We start from the raw sequence: 18168 nt of genomic DNA, 5'->3' as shown, positions 1-18168 counted from the left end.
AATCATAATCTTAAATGTATGGCATAACACTGATAATAATCATAAAAGCAAGGATTATTAATAAAAACAAGCACCAAGTTCAAAAATATAATCACAGTGCAGATGGCCGTGTGCAAATGAGCATCAATATTGTAGCATTACGGCTTGAATTCGTAACAAATTGGTGCCACAAACAGATACAATGTACTGTACTGTGAGTCAAGAGGGTACTCGGAGGGTGTTACCAAGGAAAGGAAATCTTACGGTCAAAGCTTGGACCTCGGCTGTAGCGACCGCCGCTCCTGGAAAACAGAAATGTACAGACCTCTGCACATGTGAGTCGGCGTCTGACGTCACAAACTTCCGCTCTTCTCAGGTAATGGATTGTCGTTCCAGCAGCGTGAGAAAGAAAACAGCTGATTGCTGTGTGCTGATGAAAACTTGCTGCAAGAGCAGATTTAACTGCTGTAGATGTATTCGTTGTTCCAATAAACTGGTAGGGCACAAGTTATCCCTTACCTTGGGATATACAAAGATACTGGTAACCCGGGTTAAAGTTAAAACGTTAATTGGATCCTAGAGTGAGTTCTGCTTCTGCTAACTCCTCCTTTGCAATAGTGACATCACAGTAAAATACAGTAAAAATCGTATAAGTTATGAAAGATAAGTCTTTCTGCCGTGATCGTTAGAGTAATTGTTAATTGCTTTTTGTTAAAAGCGCTGTTGTTAAGTCCTCCGTGGGGATAGTATGTGCGGGCGTGCTGCAACACGTTTTTGTCTAATTACTATATATATTGCGATTATAAGTCACTGTTAAGTAGTTTTGGTTATCTGTCCTTCACATTAACTTCCTTAGTTGGTGTAGGTATAATAAATCTTACCCGTTGTTTCTTTTGGGATACTTTGTTTCTGGTCTAGTTTCTTTTTGTACCCAATTCAATCTTTACTGTGATGAATGTGGATCGGAAGCCGGGATAGCTGCTGCCGGTGTTGTAGTGGTTTCAGTATGTCGAGTTGGTTTGTCTCTGCGATTATACACACTTGAAGAAGTAGATGCTGTGGTATTGTGGTAGTGTGCTTTAACCGTTAATCCTTTTGTCAGATGGCTGGGCTTTTTGCCCAGTTCAGGTTTTCAAAACCTCTTGAATTGTTGCGAATGTGTTCTGTTTAGATCCATACTCTATTTGTTTCAGAGTATCTGATCTGCAGGTGTCCACAGGTTTCTTTAGGCCCAATTATTAGGTAAGCTATTTCAGTTGTTCTTGGCGGTCCTTTGAAAGGAGGACTAGGTGCTTTGAAGGTTGTTCTTGAATGCTTCAGAATATCTTTCAAGCGTATTTGTTGGTCCGTGGTTTGATGTAGTCTTGGCGGTCCACTTCGAAAGTGGACTATGAAAATGTTCAGTGTAGCAAGGAGTAGGCAACGCGTTTCAGCTGATTAATACAGATATGCTTGATAAAGGCTGTATTAATCAGCTGAAACGCGTTGCCTACTCCTTGCTACACTGAACATTTTCATAGTCCACTTTCGAAGTGGACCACCAAGACTACATCAAACCACGGACCAACAAATACGCTTGAAAGATATTCTGACGCATGCCACCTCGTTATTTTTGCCTCGCCACCTTTTAGGTGGCGGGCAAGGTACAAAACAATAGGAAAGTCACTGTAGACGCCAGTCTAAACATATATAAAAGGCAGTATTTGGGGCCTAAATGGCCTATATAGATTCAGATACTGAAGCGTAAGAAGTCAGATAATGTTATTTTAAAGAAATATATATTGGAGACAATGAGCTATCATAATTTTAAAAAAAAAATTGCGTCAATTATGTTGTACATTTACCTCTTAAATCACTGTCACAATCATCCGTTATGCCAGTGATGATCTCTGGTCCCAGACGCTGAACAAGCTTCTGCTCATAATCATTGAGGTCTGCCACATATGCTGGTCCACCTCCGGTAGCACGTGCCAAATTTTTTTCTCTGGCCAATTTAGCTTTGGCGAAACGTTTAATGTCGTTGTAACGCTTCTTCAGCTGATCAACATCCTTTTTTCCTGGACCCTGGGCACTAACAGCATCGCTGATCCTTTGCCAGATCTGCTTCCTCCTAGAAAAATTTGTCTGTTTGACACGACATCCAAACAAATAATCATAAGAGTCAATAATCATGTCAATCAAAACGACGTTTTGCTGATGAGAAAAGTGAGGATTCTTGGATTTTGAAGCAGTTTCAGATCCAGATGAAGCCATATCGAATTTGTAAATAAAGATCACAAAAAAGAGCGCTCTGTAATTACTCTCCAAAAATTTTGGAACAATAATAAAGTTGTTTAGAAAAGTTGTACATTTATAGGAGCAAAATTCTATTCCCGCGACTACTATGACATTCATGACACCTTACATGTCACGTGTTAACAATTGGCCAGACAATTCAACTGAAAGTTAAGTACATCAGCTTAGTCGCGGCGAGCGAGGCGTCAAATTTATCAATATTCCGCCACTGCTCGCGGCGGGCTAGACGTGTCTATTTATTGTGGGATTATTAGTACATAGCAACAGCGGACACCATTTCGCCCGCGGCGAGTAACGGCGAGTTTAGCCGCGTCTAAAATGACGGATGAATTGACGGCTTAGTACATGGAGCCCTAAGTACAGCTTCTGTAAAGAGTTTGCTCTGCCCAATCCTGCAGGTTATTTGCTTTTCTGCTATGAAACAGGTTACTTTCACTTTTCCTTTGCACCATTTGTAAGACTTGTATGTCTGTGTCACTATGACTGCATGTGAGCTCTGCGTGTTTCATATGCTCTAGCTATTTTTACTGCATAGTGTATGGTTAGATCCTCTTGTTAGATCCTCTTCTAGCAGTAATTTTTCCTGTACGTCTCTAGAATTTGATCCCATCACAATTCTATCTTTTATCATATCATCACAGTCATGAAAGGCACAGTCTTTAGCTATGAGATTAAGCTGTGTGACCCACTCATCTATAGATTCTGTTTTACCCTGATGTCTTTCATAAAACACTTTTCTCTGTACAGTTATGTTTTTCTTAGGATTACAGTATGCCTCAAATTTCTCAAATAACACATTGGATCCTTTTTACCTTCAGCAGATATAGCTCCAATTGCACCCCATGATCTGCATATATCTCTGCCTTTCTCTCCAATGCAATGAGAAACTGTGCAGCCTTCTGCTCCTGTGTCCACGTGTCAGCATCAGGGCCAGCAAATAATAATTCCATGATCTCTCTCCATCTTGTCCAGTGCTCACATACATTGCCTTTATCAAAGTCAATAGGAGGCACTTGCTGTCTGCTTGCAGCCATGACAATCAAACTTAAATAAATCTGTTTACTTCTGACACCATGTAATGATCTCCTGTTATAGAATGCACCGAACTCATGAATGCACCATTGTTCAACTTCAAGAACTTTTTATTAACAGAAGATAACACACCCATTTCACTGTTACACCTCATGCTTGTCCCTAGTGTTAGAATATATGAACTGCAACAAATATAAACAGCAACAACTGGAACAAACCATTATGATATATTCATTACAAGTAGTAGATTTTTTTTAAATAAATTGCAAAGTTATGTCTATTTCCACTTCCTCTGTATCATGTGACAGCCATCAGCCAATCACAAATGCATATACGTATATTCTGTGAATTCTTGCACATGCTCAGTAGGAGCTGGTGACTCAAAAAGTGTAAATATTAAAAGACTGTGCACATTTTGTTAATGGAAGTAAATTGGAAAGTTGTTTGAAAATTACCTGCTCTATCTGAGTCATGAAGTTTAATTTTGACTTTAGTGTTCCTTTAACGTCAGGCACCCAAAAGTGGGAAAATGACATATTTCACCCAATGTAAAGGATACATCGATACATGAAGAAACTGTGTAAGAGACCGTTAAGGAATTTTTAAACAGGAATTTAATTGCCTTTTCACTAAACAGGACATTGTTTTAATATTTATTGTTTTGGGAAATATAATATATATTTTTATATTTAAAGGGGCAGTACAGTCAAAATTATACTTTAATGATTCATATACAACTACAAAATGGAATTTAAACAACTTTCCTACTTACTTCTATTATTAAATTTGTTTTGTTGGTATCCTTTGTTTCCGGCGAGCTTGCTAAATATGCCTCATGGGGGCCGATTTATCATGGCCCGAATGGGGCCAGATACACCTGTTTCCGCGCGAGCATTTATGCTCGCCGGAAACAGGAGTTAACAAGCAGCGGTCTTTAACTCGTACGCCACCTCTGAGGTGGTGTACAGCATTTAGCCCGATCACATACGATCAGATTGATTAACACCCCCTGCTAGCGGCCAATTGGCCGCAAATCTGCAAGGGGCAGCATTGCACAAGCAGTTCGCCAGAACTGCCTTTGCAATGTTAAATGCTGGCAGCGTATGCTGTCGGCATTCAGCGATGTTGGGCGGACATGATCGCTACAGCGGATCATGTCCGTCCGACTCTTAATAAATCAGCCCCATGATCTCTCCTTTTGGATATCTAAAATGCATATTTTATTTGTGTTGCCTAAAAATAACTATAACTAAAGTGATATCTCAGAGAAGCAGTCTGGGATGGGGCTATATGTGATTTTTAAGTATCTTATCTTATAAACCCACACAGTTAATTATTAATTTAAAAAATTGGTGTAACTAGTATTGAGAAATCAATTTCATTTTAAAACTTCAATTTTCTCTCAAAAGTTTCTCCTTTCCATGGATTCCCCCCCCCCATCTTATTTTTTCTCCCATCTGGTTTTTGATTTACAGTTAAACATTGCCATTTGTTTTCAGTTGATAAGAAAAATACAAACAAAAATCTTGTTGTTGTATTTTTGAGTTTATATTCTTGCCTGGCCAAAGAAACTTCAATTTAAAAGTTCCTTTTCCTTTTTTTCCGTTCAGTCTTTATATAAATATATTTTTGTGGTTTTCCCATGCAACACCAAATATGTTGTAAGTCTCTGTTGCTTCTCATATAAAAAGAGCTAAATATTAAATTATGATGGAAATTCTGCTTTGAAGTGCTTTAAGATTGTTTAAGATATTTAGAGGCAAACTGTATTTTCTGAAAGTGCATGACCACTGAAAAAACAGCATATGTCCTACATGGGTCAAATCTATTTTAAATGCACAAATTACAGGAATTCTAAAAACAGCTACAGCACAAGTGTACTAAATACCTCAACTTTGAAGATGGCTAAATACTATAGAAAAACTTAACAGCACCATAAATGTAGCTTTCATGTCTAGGTTTATATTGTGACTAGATTTTTTAAATAATTGCTGCTGAGTTTTCTTTGTTGGACTTGTCTTGAAATACAGTGAGTACATATGGGCTGCATTACTGTGAAATTTATGTAATTTGTAATACGCCCTGACACAAGCTTTTTAGCACTGCACAAATTTGCTAAGCTCCATAAGCCTTAATTAGGATAAAAAACTGTTGATACTTAATTAAACATAGTTAAAGGGACAGTCAAGTTAAAAAAAACTTTCATGATTTAAATAGGAAATGTAATTTTAAACAACTTTCCAATTTACTTTTATCACCAATTTTGCTTTGTTCTCTTGGTATTCTTAGTTGAAAGCTAAACCTAGGAGGTTCATATGCTAATTTCTTAGACCTTGAAGACTGCCTCTAATCTCAATGCATTTTGACCACTAGAGGGCATTCATTCATGTGTTTTATATAGATAACATTGAGCTCATGCACGTAAAGTTACCTTGGAGTGAGCACTGATTGGCCAAAATGCAAGTCTGTCAAAATAACTGAAATAAGGGAGCAGTCTGCAGAGGCTTAGATACAAGGTAATTACAGAGGTAAAAAGTTTATTTATATAACAGTGTTGAGGATGCAAAGCTGGCGAATGGGTAATAAAGGGATTATCTTTCTTTTTAAACAACAAAAATTCTGGTGTTGACTGTCCCTTTAAGATCTATAGCTAGCAACAAGTAATCTTTTTTTGAATCTTGAGTAATTGAATATTTATTGTCAATGGTATATGGATCCTTTTATTAAGATCAAAACTTATTTTCCAAAGACTTGTTATTTTGGATATCTCTTTCTGTAATCTTCAATTCCTAGTATGTCCTAACACTTTTTTTAATATTTATTTTTATTTTTATTTTTAGCAAATTCAGATGTTTTCCTAGGTTTTTAAACAAATTGATGAGTTATATAAGCATTAATTATTGTGTTCCAAAGTACAGTATAGCCAGTACTATGAGTAGAGAATTCTTAATTTATTGAGATTCGAAGGCTAGATATTTCGGAAGTGCAAGTTATGTTATTTATAGTCATACATACGAAAAGTTATTTTGAATCCTAATCAGTTCCAGACTCTTTTACAGATTCTTCCTGATTTTTCATTCAAAAGATTGTATTGCTTAACAGCAATATTTAATGCAGTACAGTAAGTTTTGCTTCCAAGACATTCCCCAAATTCAGTTATTACTTCAATAGTATAGACACTTTATAATTCTATTTCCATTGATCTTTTGTCCCAATACAGTCCTTTTTGCTGATGAAATAATAGTCAGGCTCCTCAATACGTTTTTATAATATATACTAGTAACAGGATCTTCAATTTTCCTAGCAAAACAGGACACAAATATGGTTACCTTGACTACCTCATATATTTCCAGACCACTTGATTCATTACTAATATACCTCTTACTAAGGGCCTGATAATCTAAAACTCTGTGGTCTGATCAGATTATCTAAAATGCGTTGTCACTACTATGATGTCCTTCAAAAATGTTAGAATGGTACATTTTTGTTTGAGAGCTGTTTATCTAGTCATGTTCTGGATATAAAGGAGAACCTCCTACATTGTAATATAATGCTTTTAAAAAAAAGATTTTGCATAATCTCTCCATGCTGGCAAATTTGGGCCCTAAGTGAGAACTATGTATATCATGGAAGACCTGCTTTCTATTAAAACAACAGTCATCCTGCTATCCCGGTTACACAATTCTTTGCCACTGGTGTACAGTTTACATAGTTTATATGTTATATTGATGACTTGGACAAGAGTAATTAACCTATTTCTATTAGTAGTGAGAGTCAAAATCTAGGAGTGACATTCAAAGTTAGAGAGTTTTCTTTTTCATGAAATAATATTTTCAGTATATCTAATTTCAGTGAAATCTCTTTAAAGAAGCCATGGATAACTTGGATTTTATTATCATATACAATTGTTTGTTCAAATGGGTCCATAAATTGTCCTCCCTGGTTGGAATGCTATGTATGTATTAATCAACCATAATGCTTTCTTTTATCTTAATATAATGGCATCTTTTTGCTTTGGAATAATATTGTATCCACTGATTGTTGATGGAAGAAATAATGTGAACAAACACACTTCACAGTGTTGTCAATAATAGTGGCTAAACCTTTGCAGTAAATCATATCCAATCTTACATAGGTTTTGAACAATAAGAAATTAAAGCAAATGCATATTTTCTAAAATGACATGTATATGTAGGCGTCTGTTAATATACAAAGATATTGTACTGCTTCTGTTTGTTTAAAAAGAAAAAGATAGCTGCTTATAAGTCTATATTCAACAACCCTCTCTAGTTTTGCACTGAGTATCAGTGAAATAAGGCACATTTCACCATATTCTGTCATTGCAAAAAATGAAATTCCACAGTTTTGTTTTTGTTTGTTTTTTTAAGATTGATGTAACATGTGGGTGCTAGGTAACCATGTATATATTACACCTTAATTGGAAGAGTTATGTATCTGGAAAAGATTGGGCAAAAAAATGTTTATCCCTAAATAAAGGAATAATGTGTGCTATACAATGAAAGTATATTTTTGGACTCTGGAATACTTTTATCTTATTTTATTGTCACTTATCTAGAGGATTCTGCAAGTTGCAGATTATAGGGAAAATATTATTTGCTAAAGATTAGTGAATCATTAGCAATAATTGGGAGTATCCGAGTATATGTAAATAGCAACAAGAAAAAAACAATGGCAACAAATAAGTAACAGCAAATATATGACACGTCAAAAGAAAGCTAAATATTTGATTAGACAACTATTAGCATAATGATTAGCAATGCGAGAAAGGAAATACATTAGATTTTCCAATAAAATATTTAGACAGTAGCTATTGGTGTAACATTTATTATATTATGCAAGCAATATATAGAGTGTATGCAATTATTTCAGATTGGGGCAAGATTACATATGGGGTGCAGGCTTCAGCGTAACTGCTGAAACCTGCGTCGCCCGTAATTTCCCCTTGCACATCAGGGAATTACATATACGGCGCCGGCAGCTCATAAAGTGCCATAAGTCGGATAAACTAGCGATGTTCGTAAATACTAATTTCTGGAGTCGCCAGTGACTTACGGCACGTTAGAAACTGCCGGCGCCTAAGAAAAAAAATAAGTTAAATCTCCCGTAAAATTCTAACATGCCTCCCAAAAATAAACCCGACACGTCAAAACCCCTATATCTGCCATCACCCCCATATCGGAACTAATAATTAATGTATTAACCCCTAAATCCACCAACCCCAACATCGCAAACTGCCTAATAAATGTATTAACCCCTAATCCGCATTCACCCAGATCGCGATCTACCTAATAAATATTTTAACCCCTAATCTGCCATTAAATCACATCGCAATAAACGTAATAAATGTATTAACCCCTAATCTGCCATTAACCCACATCGCAATAAACCTTATAAAACTATTAACCCCTAATCCGCCAAACCCACACAACGCAATAATCCTAATAAATCTATTAACCCCTAATCTGCCAAACCCCCACAACGCAATAAACTAATTAAATTACTAAATCCCCTAACCTAACACCCCCTAAATTAACCCCAATTACCTAAATTAAAAAATACTAAATTACAATTAAAATAAAAAAGCTAATATTACTTAAAAATAGAAAAACCTAAAATTAAATTAATCTAAGATTACAAAAAAATAAAAAAGTCTAACATTACATAAAATAATAAACCAAATTATCAAAAATAAAAAAATTAAACCTAATCCCTACGAAAATAATAATATAAAAATAAAAAAACACCCATTATTCTAAGACTAAACTACCAATAGCCTTTAAAGGGCCTTTTGTGGGACATTGCCCTAAGTTAAACAGCTCTTTTACCTTAAAAAATACTAAGTCCCCCCTCTAACAGTAAAACCCCCCACCCACCAAACCCCCCAAAATAAGAAACCTAACACTAAAAAATCCTAAACTACCCATTGCCCCTAAAGGGGCACTTGTATCGGCATTGCCCTTAAAATGGCATTTTGCTCTTTTAAGAGGGCCCAATAAATCCCTGATCTAAAAAAACCAAACCCTCAAAAAATAAAAAAAACCTAAGTCTAACCCCCAAAGAGGTACTCACCATTCCTGAAGTCCGGCAGAGAAGGTCCTGTTCCAGTTGGTGAAGTCTTCTTCCAAACGGCCGACATCTTCTTCCAAGCAGGGACCTCTTCCTTCTTCATCCAGGACCAAGCCGGCATGGAGCGGAGATAAGCGTGGAGCAGGATCGGCGACCTGTTGTTCAAATCAGCCAATAGGATTTCAGTAGCTCTCATCCTATTGGCTAATTTGAATTTGAAGAATCAAATCAGCCAATAGGAATGCAAGGGAAGACATATTTAAACGCGTACCTTGAATTCACTATTCAGTGTACAGCGGCGATCGTACGAAGAGGATCCTCCAAGCTCCATGGCTCTGCGGTCGCCGGTCCTGATGAAGAAGGAAGAGGTCCCCGCTTGGAAGAAGATGTTGGCCGCTTAGAAGAAGACTTCACCATCTGGAACAGGACCTTCTCCGCCAGACTTCAGTAACGGCGAGTACCTATTTTGGGGGTTAGAGTTAGGCTTTTTTTTGGGGGGGTTGTTTTTTTTTAGATTAGAGATTTATTGGGCACTCTTTAAAGAGTAGAATGCCCTTTTAAGGGCAGTAAAAGAGCTGAATGCCCTTTTAAGGGCAATGCCGATACAAATGCCCCTTTAGGGGCAATGGGTAGTTTAGGATTTTTTAGTGTTAGTTTTTTTTATTTTGGGGGGTTTGGTGGGTGGGGGGTTTTACTGTTAGAGGGGGGACTTAGTATTTTTTAAGGTAAAAGAGCTGTTTAACTTAGGGCAATGCCCTACAAAAGGCCCTTTTAAGGGCTATTGGTAGTTTAGTATTAGAATAGGGGGTGTTTTTATTTTGGGGTAGTTTGGGGGTTAATCATTTAATTAGTTATTTGCGTTGTGGGGGTTTGGCGGATTAGGGGTTAATAGATTTATTAGGATTATTGCGTTGTGTGGGTTTGGCGGATTAGGAGTTAATAGTTTTATTAGGTTTATTGCGTTGTGGGTTAATGGCGGATTAGTTCAGTAGTAGTTTAAGGGCATTCAGCTCTTTTAAGAGTGTCCACCCTAATCTAAAAATAAATCCCATCCCAATGCGAAAAAACTAAATTACATGAATTATCAAAAATAATAAAAATTATTCCTATTCTAATACCCATTAAAAAAAAAAAAAACACCACAAAATAAAAAACTAAGGTCAGGAAAAAGAGCTGAATGCCTTTTTAAGAGCAATGCCCATACAAATGCCCTTTTCAGGGCAATGGGTAGATTAGGTTTTACTTTATTTTTATTTTGTGTGTTTGGGGGCCGGGGGTTTGTAAACTGTTAGGGAGTGTTTGTTTTTCTATTGTAGGAAAAGAGCTGTTATCTTTAGGGATATACCCTACAAAAGGCCCTTTTAAGGGCCCACAACAGTTGGTAGTTTATTATAGATTAGGGTTTTTTATTTAGCAGTGGGTTTTTTATTTTTTTTAAAGGCTATTAGAATAGGAATAATTTTTATTATTTTGGATAATTTTGTTTGTTATTTTTTATTTTTTTTGTTATTTTAGTGTTTTTTATTTTTTTGTAATGGTAGGTTTTAGTGTAAGGCAGCTTAGGTTTTATTTCACAGGTAAGTTTGTATTTATTTTAACTAATTAGTTAGTAAATAGTTAATAACTATTTACTAACTAGTCTACCTAGTTAAAATAAATACAAACTTACCTGTAAAATTAAAATAAAACTTAAGCTAGCTACAATTACAATATAACTATTAGTTATATTGTAGCTGGCTTAGGTTTTATTTTACAGGAATGTATTTAGTTTTAAATATGTATTATTTAGTTAATAATTGTAACTTTAATGTAGCTCTATTTTAATTATGTTAAAGTTAAGGGGTGTTAGGGTTACAATTAGGATTAGATTAAGGGGTTAATAGTTTAATTTAGGTTGTTGCGATGTGGGTGGCTGGTTCTTAGGGGTTTAATAGGTTTATTTAGTGGTAGTGATGTGTGGGCCAGAGGTTTAGGGGTTAATAGATTTATTTAGTGGTGGCGATGTCAGGGAGCGGCAGAATAGGGGTTAATAGATTTATTATAGTGTGGGCGATGTTGGGGTGTGAGGGAATAGGGGTTAATAATTTTAGTATAGAGGGAGCGATATTGGGAGTGGCAGATTAGGGGTTAATAGATTTATTTGGGTGGTGGAGATATCGGGAGCGGCAGATTAGGGGTTAATAACTTTATTTAGGTGTCGGCGATGTTGGGGGCAGCATATTAGGGTTGTTTAGACTTAGGGTTTATGTTAGAGTGTTAGGTTTAAACGTTACTTTTTTCCCCATAGACATCAATGGGGCATGGTTACGGAGCTTTTCATTCCGCTATCGAGGTGTTAGTTATTTTTCTAACCTGCTCTCCCCATTGATGTCTATGGGGAAAGTGTGCACGAGCACGTCAAAACAGCGCTTGTATTTTATGCGGTATAGAGCTCAACGCAACCATATCACACGCACAAGCCGGCTGTTTCAGAACTTGTAATGGCAGCACTATAGAGGGTGAAATAACGCAACTTTTGTTGCGTTTGTTAAATTTCCTATAGCGCGTATAACTCGTAATCTACCTGTTTGTGAGTTAACCAGAGACATCATTTCTTTTTTCTTTTTTTAAACACCAAACACATTAAAAAAAATAATTTTAGTTTATAGAAAGGCCAAATATGCTTAAAAGCTACAATATGAAATGCAAAAAGGCTATTTTTGTGACATTTGCATTGCACCAATAACCTGTTTATGCTAGCTACATGCCCAGATAGATCATAGATCAGACCAATACTACTGCATTCACCTTAAACCTCATATATGGCCAGAGAATTAACCAGATTAAAGAGACATTCTAGCCAAAATTGGAAACTACATGGATGCATTTTGGTATTGAACATAAGCAATTTTGTAATATACATGCATTAGCAAAAATGCTTCTAATAAAAGCTATAGCATTTTCAAAAGTGTATATAAGTGTACACTGTGCATGAGCATTTTAAACACAGCACTTGTTTGGAGAGCCTAAGGTGCTTGTACCATCTGGTAATTATTATTATTATTATTTTTTTATTGAGATAAAACAAATCATGCATACTGTATATACATATTATGGTCAAGCTCCATGATACATAGGTATGGTTCCTCAGAGTAAAACAGATACTAATTAAATGACCATTATTAAAGGGACAGTCAAGTCCAAAAAAACTTTCATGATTAAAATAGGGCATATAATTTTAAACAACTTCCAAATTTACTTTAATCACCAATTTTACTTTGTTCTCTTGGTATTCTTAGTTGAAAGCTAAACCTAGGAGGTTCATATGCTAATTTCTTAGACCTTGAAGACTGCCTCTAATCTGAATGCATTTTGACCACTAGAGGGCATTAGTTCATGTGTTTCATATAGATAACATTGAGCTCGTGCACGTGAAGTGACCTAGGAGTGAGCACTGATTGGCTAAATGCAAGTCTGTCAAAATAACTGAAATAAGGGGGCAGTCAGCCGAAGCTTAGATACAAGGTAATTACAGAGGTAAAACGTGTATTATTATAACTGTGCTGGTTATTCAAAACTGGGCAATGGGTAATAAAGGAATTATCTTTCTTTTTAAACAACAACAATTCTGGTGTTGACTGTCCCTTTAATAGCAAAAACCTCATCTTATTTTGACTTTAGAAAGAAAAGAATTATGAGAAGAAAAAGAGAGAAGAAAGAAGAAATATTGTCAACTGTGGCATGAATCCAGTATTACAAGTTTCGTCCAGATACCCATCCAAAAAAAATCTCGAAGCTAGGAGGGGACTTTGTCTTATGACAGCAGATCATTTACGATATTTGTTGTGTATGTAGTCTTCCCAAATAAAGAGTATCTCATGAAAGAAGTCTTTGTGCAATGTTTTCATATAGTGGTATTCCTCTAATTGTATAGTCTTATGTATGGTATCAACCAATTGTGCTACAGTAGGAGATTGGGTTTGTTTCCATAGTCAAGCAATTAATATTTTAGCACTATTACATGCAATTTGGAGTATGGCTAAGTGTGTTGCTGGGATTTTTTTAGGAGGTTTATTTAAAAACCAGACTAGCGGGTCCTGGAGTATATTGATTCCCAGTGGCTTCTCTGTTTGGGATATAACATCCTTCCAAAAAGGAATAAGGTTAGTGCACTTCCACCATATGTCAGCATATATCAGATCTTTGTGGGTATAAGGTCTTTAAGCATGTAGGAGTATAGTACCAGAGATGTAATATTTTGAAGTTAATATCTAGAGGCTTTCATTGTTCTTTTAAATATTTTGTGCCTATCCCCTGCAGTTATGATAATGTTTAGTTCTTTTTCCCAATTTTTCATGTATTGGAGTTCTGTACCTATTGGAACCTGTTGTAACATGTTATATATAATAGATAGGGTATGCCTAGTTGGCTGATTTAACATGTACAGTTTTTCAAAGTTAGTTGGGGAACGCAAAAGATTGTAGAAATGAATGGGCTTGCAGGTAGAAAAAACAGTTATTAAATATTTGTAAATCATTTTCTAGGAGTTCCAATCTCGTATGCATTTTTCCTCCTTCTGATAAGACAAAGAAGGGAAGATTGCCCCACCTGTCAAATGGGTCTAATTTAACTATTTCCTTTCCCGGAGTGAACTCTGGATTGCTCAAAACGGTGTTAGGGGGGAGGGGTTAGAGGAAAGTAGGGGATATTTAACTAGCAGTCTATTTCACATTTTGTATGTTTCTTCAAAATCTGTTAATGTTGCCTGCCTTTCGGTGACATCTAGCCAGCACAATGAGCCTAGATGATGATACTGACACATTTGGTGTTCTATCTTGACCCATATCTTTTCAATGTTGTTAGTGTTCCAATCTACCACTCGTTGTAAGAATATTGCTTGTCTGTATTTTTCTAAGACTGGGACTCCCAATCTCCCTAATATTTTAGGAAGGTTCATTAATTTTTTATTAATCCTGGGATGTTTTCTATCCCAGATATAGTAGTTCATTAGTCTCTGTATGGAAGCTATATATGAGGAGGGGAGGGGAATTTGGATAGTCTGGAAAATATACAAAAGTCTAGGTAGTATGTACATGGTTATTGTCCCCATTGTTCCTAGCCAGCTAAGATGTTTAGATCTCCAAGAACTGAGGTCTGTTATTATGTTCTTTTTAAGAGTGTCGTAATTGAGAGCTATTAGGTCTGTATCTTTGTGAGTCAGTGAAATCGCTAGATATTTAATAGATTTAGGTTGCTATCTAAAAGGACATATTAGTTTTGTAAGGTGTAATTCTTCCTTATTTAAGTTAAGGTTCATAATTTCAGATTTTTAATAATTCATTAAAAAATTTGAGATCCTTTTAAAATTGTGTAACTCTCTCATTAATTCTGGGATTGACAGGCTAGGTTTATATAAAGTAAGGAGTATATCATCCGCGAAAAGTGAAAGCTTATATATGTCAGTTTGGAGTTTTATACCACAAATGTTTTTATTTTCACATATTTTTATTGCTAAAATTTCTATGGCACATGCAAATAACAGGGGAGATAGGGGACACCCCTGTCTAGAACCATTTTTTATATAGAAAGGATCAGAAAGAGTACCATTTATTAAAATACATGCCCTTGGGTTGTTATATAGGGCAAAAATGGTAATTATTATTATTATCGGTTATTTGTAGATTGCCAACAGATTCCGCAGCGCTATAAACATAGACGGAATACAAGGAAACATTTATAGGGATCAGACGGGTAGAGGGCCCTGCCAAGAGTCGCACTGTTGTAGTCAGCTCTAAAAAAAGGTGATCTACAAACAGCATGGCTCTTAGGCATACATGCTAAGGGGGTTCAAAGGGATAGCTATGGAGGAGAGTAAATGGTATAAAGAAAGGTTAGTGTAGGTTGTATGCATCCCTGAACAGTAGAGTTTTTTAGAGCTTTAGGGAGCTCTTGAATATTTCAAAACTAGGGGAGAGTCTTGTGAAGCAAAGCAGAGGGTTACACAAGATGGGAGCCAGTCTGGAGAAGTCCTGCAAGCGGGAGTGTGAGGAGGTAACAAGAGAGGAGTAGAGTAGGAGGTCATGAGCAGAGTGATGGGGATGAAAGGGAGAGTATCTGGAGAGAAGGTCTGAGATATAGGGGGAGCAGTGCAGTTGAGGGCTTTGTATATCAGAGTGAGAATTTTGTGTTTAATAATCCTGGAAGCAAGAAAAAGCCAGTGAAGGGATTGGCAGAGAGGTTCAGTAGATGAAGAGCGATGTGAAAGGAAGATGAGCCTGGCAAAGGCATTCATTATGGATTGTAAAGGAGCTAGATGGCAGGTGGGGAGACCAGAGAAGACAGTAATCAAGGTGGGAAAGGATGAGAGAGAGGATTAAAATCTTAGTTGTGTCTTGTGTAAGGAAATGCCTAATTTTAGAGATGTTTTTAAGGTGGAAGCAGCAGGATTTAGCCAAGGACTGGATGTGAGGAGTGAAAGAAAGATCTGAGTCAAGTGTGATCCCAAGGCATGCAGGGTAGGGGTAATGATGGGGTTGTCGACAGTTATAGAGAGATTGGGGGTGGAGATTTTGGCAGAAGGGGGGAAAATAAGGAGCTCAGTTTTGGAGAGATTTAGTTTGAGGTAGTGAGAGGACATCCAGGAAGAGATGTGAGAAAGACAGTAATAAAACAATAAATAATAAAAGTGCATACAGATAATTGTTCCCCCCCCCCCCCTGAAGAGTGCTGGGGAATTCTGGAGTAGAAGAAACAAAAAATAATTTTTTTACTATAATGTAATGCATAAAATCACATTTATTTTTTATTCATAATAAATATGTGTGTGTGTGTGTCACTTATATGTGTGTTATGAACATTAGGTGATAAAACTTATACTTAGTGCATTCATAGTGGGGTTTTTTTCTCCTTTTTAATTTTATTCCTTGGACAAGAACACTTATTAGAACACACTTGCATGAATTAGAATTTTGGAATTCACTTTTGCAACTGAAAAAACTACCATCTTGTGCCAGAATATTTACTTGTTATACAAAACAATGTTCATTTTGTATTATTATTATTATTATAATTTATTACAATATAAGAGATTACAAGAAACCAATCACTAACAACCACATGTGAAAGTTGAAACTAACATTTACCTATGGATTTCTCAATACAATAGGGAACACACAATACCATGGAAGGCCTTGCAAAGGAAGAAAATGCCTGACAGGCCAAATGGTTGTATTACACCTAGCCCATAAAGGATTAATAAAATCTAACTCAAAATCCTACAGCATGCATGCTCCTCCGAGTGATATATTCCTTCATACACATAGCCTTCCTTTGCTTGGTATTTCTTTAAAATTATTTTGTTATACTTTGCTTTGTATAATCACTGATTATCTAGAGTGCTAAATGTATGTTTATTCTAAATGTTTTGGGTATAGATGCTATTACACATTATTCCTTTTGTAAGGACTAATACCCTGGCAAAAGCATTCATTGAACCCTTTTCAACCAGAATAATTATTTAGCCCTATTCAAATAATTAACAAATATAGTACAGATTGCAACCATTTTGAGACAGTAACAGAGTAGTGATCTAACCCCCAGGTAATTTATTTAACATTTGTGAGCCAGAAATATACAGCTGTATTTTAACTATTTTTAAGTCAATAACAAATAAACATGGAGAAGTATTTTAACCATACTTTAGCCAGTAACACACGCCTATAGCAGTAGCTTAACCCTGTTAAGCCAGCAACAGGCACTCCCGGCGTTTGATAAATGAAAGCCATTGTTTTAAAACTATGAATTTAAACTCATGAACACTACATGGACTCTTAAAAATATATCCCACAGAAGTACATTGTTAGATCATTCTACACTTAGGTTAAATATTTTTAGAAGCAAACTACTGTGTAAATCTGAAGTGAATCTGGAGTTCTATAGCTGAATAAAAGAAAAAAAAGGGAAAAAAATATTTTGACATTAACTTAACTAGAAGTCAAAATTTGTGATATAAATAGAATATAGGTAAACATATTTAAAAAGATAGAAAAACATATTTATACTTGGATGAACCTCCATATTTCAATATCGGGAACAGTTCTACCAATATTATATCCATTACAAAGTATCCCTATTTTGCGCACTAAAAACATATAGGCAATCTAAACAGATTAATAAGAGAATTTATATGAAAAAAGCGTGCATAAACTAGACTAAATTCTGAGCAATGAAAATGTTTATAATAGAGGACTGGAACAAAGTAATATTGTTTAATTCTCACTGACTTTCCTCCACCATGCTTATATTACGAGTGAAATGCAATTTATCGCTCCCACTTGCGCATAAACTTTGCTAGATGGAAGCTCCTTGCGCGTGTCGGGTAGCACGCAAATTACAAGTTAAAAGGAAAAAGTTTTTGCACGAGTGCCAACCTGACGTGGCAAAAAGATTTACTTGGAATATCACAACCACATTAACGTATTCTCCCTTAGACATCAAAGGAAAACGAAAAGTGGAAAAACACCTAACACCCTTATTTGCGCGCACGTCCTATCACTTTTAACTAAGTTCGTTAACCCAATGTTCTTCACATAGCAGAATATGTTCTATTTATTTTTAAATATATATTTATTTTTATATATATTTATATATATATATATATATATATATATATATATATATGATGTCTTTTTGTACAATATATATCTATACCTAGATGCACTCTATAGGTGATTATATATAGGTATATATATATACAGATATATATATATATATAGGAATATCTATTTAAAAACACTT

This window comes from Bombina bombina, chromosome 3 (assembly GCF_027579735.1).
Source record: "Bombina bombina isolate aBomBom1 chromosome 3, aBomBom1.pri, whole genome shotgun sequence".
NCBI classification, from domain to species: Eukaryota; Metazoa; Chordata; class Amphibia; order Anura; family Bombinatoridae; genus Bombina; species Bombina bombina.
Note: the sequence above shows the minus strand (reverse complement) of the source record.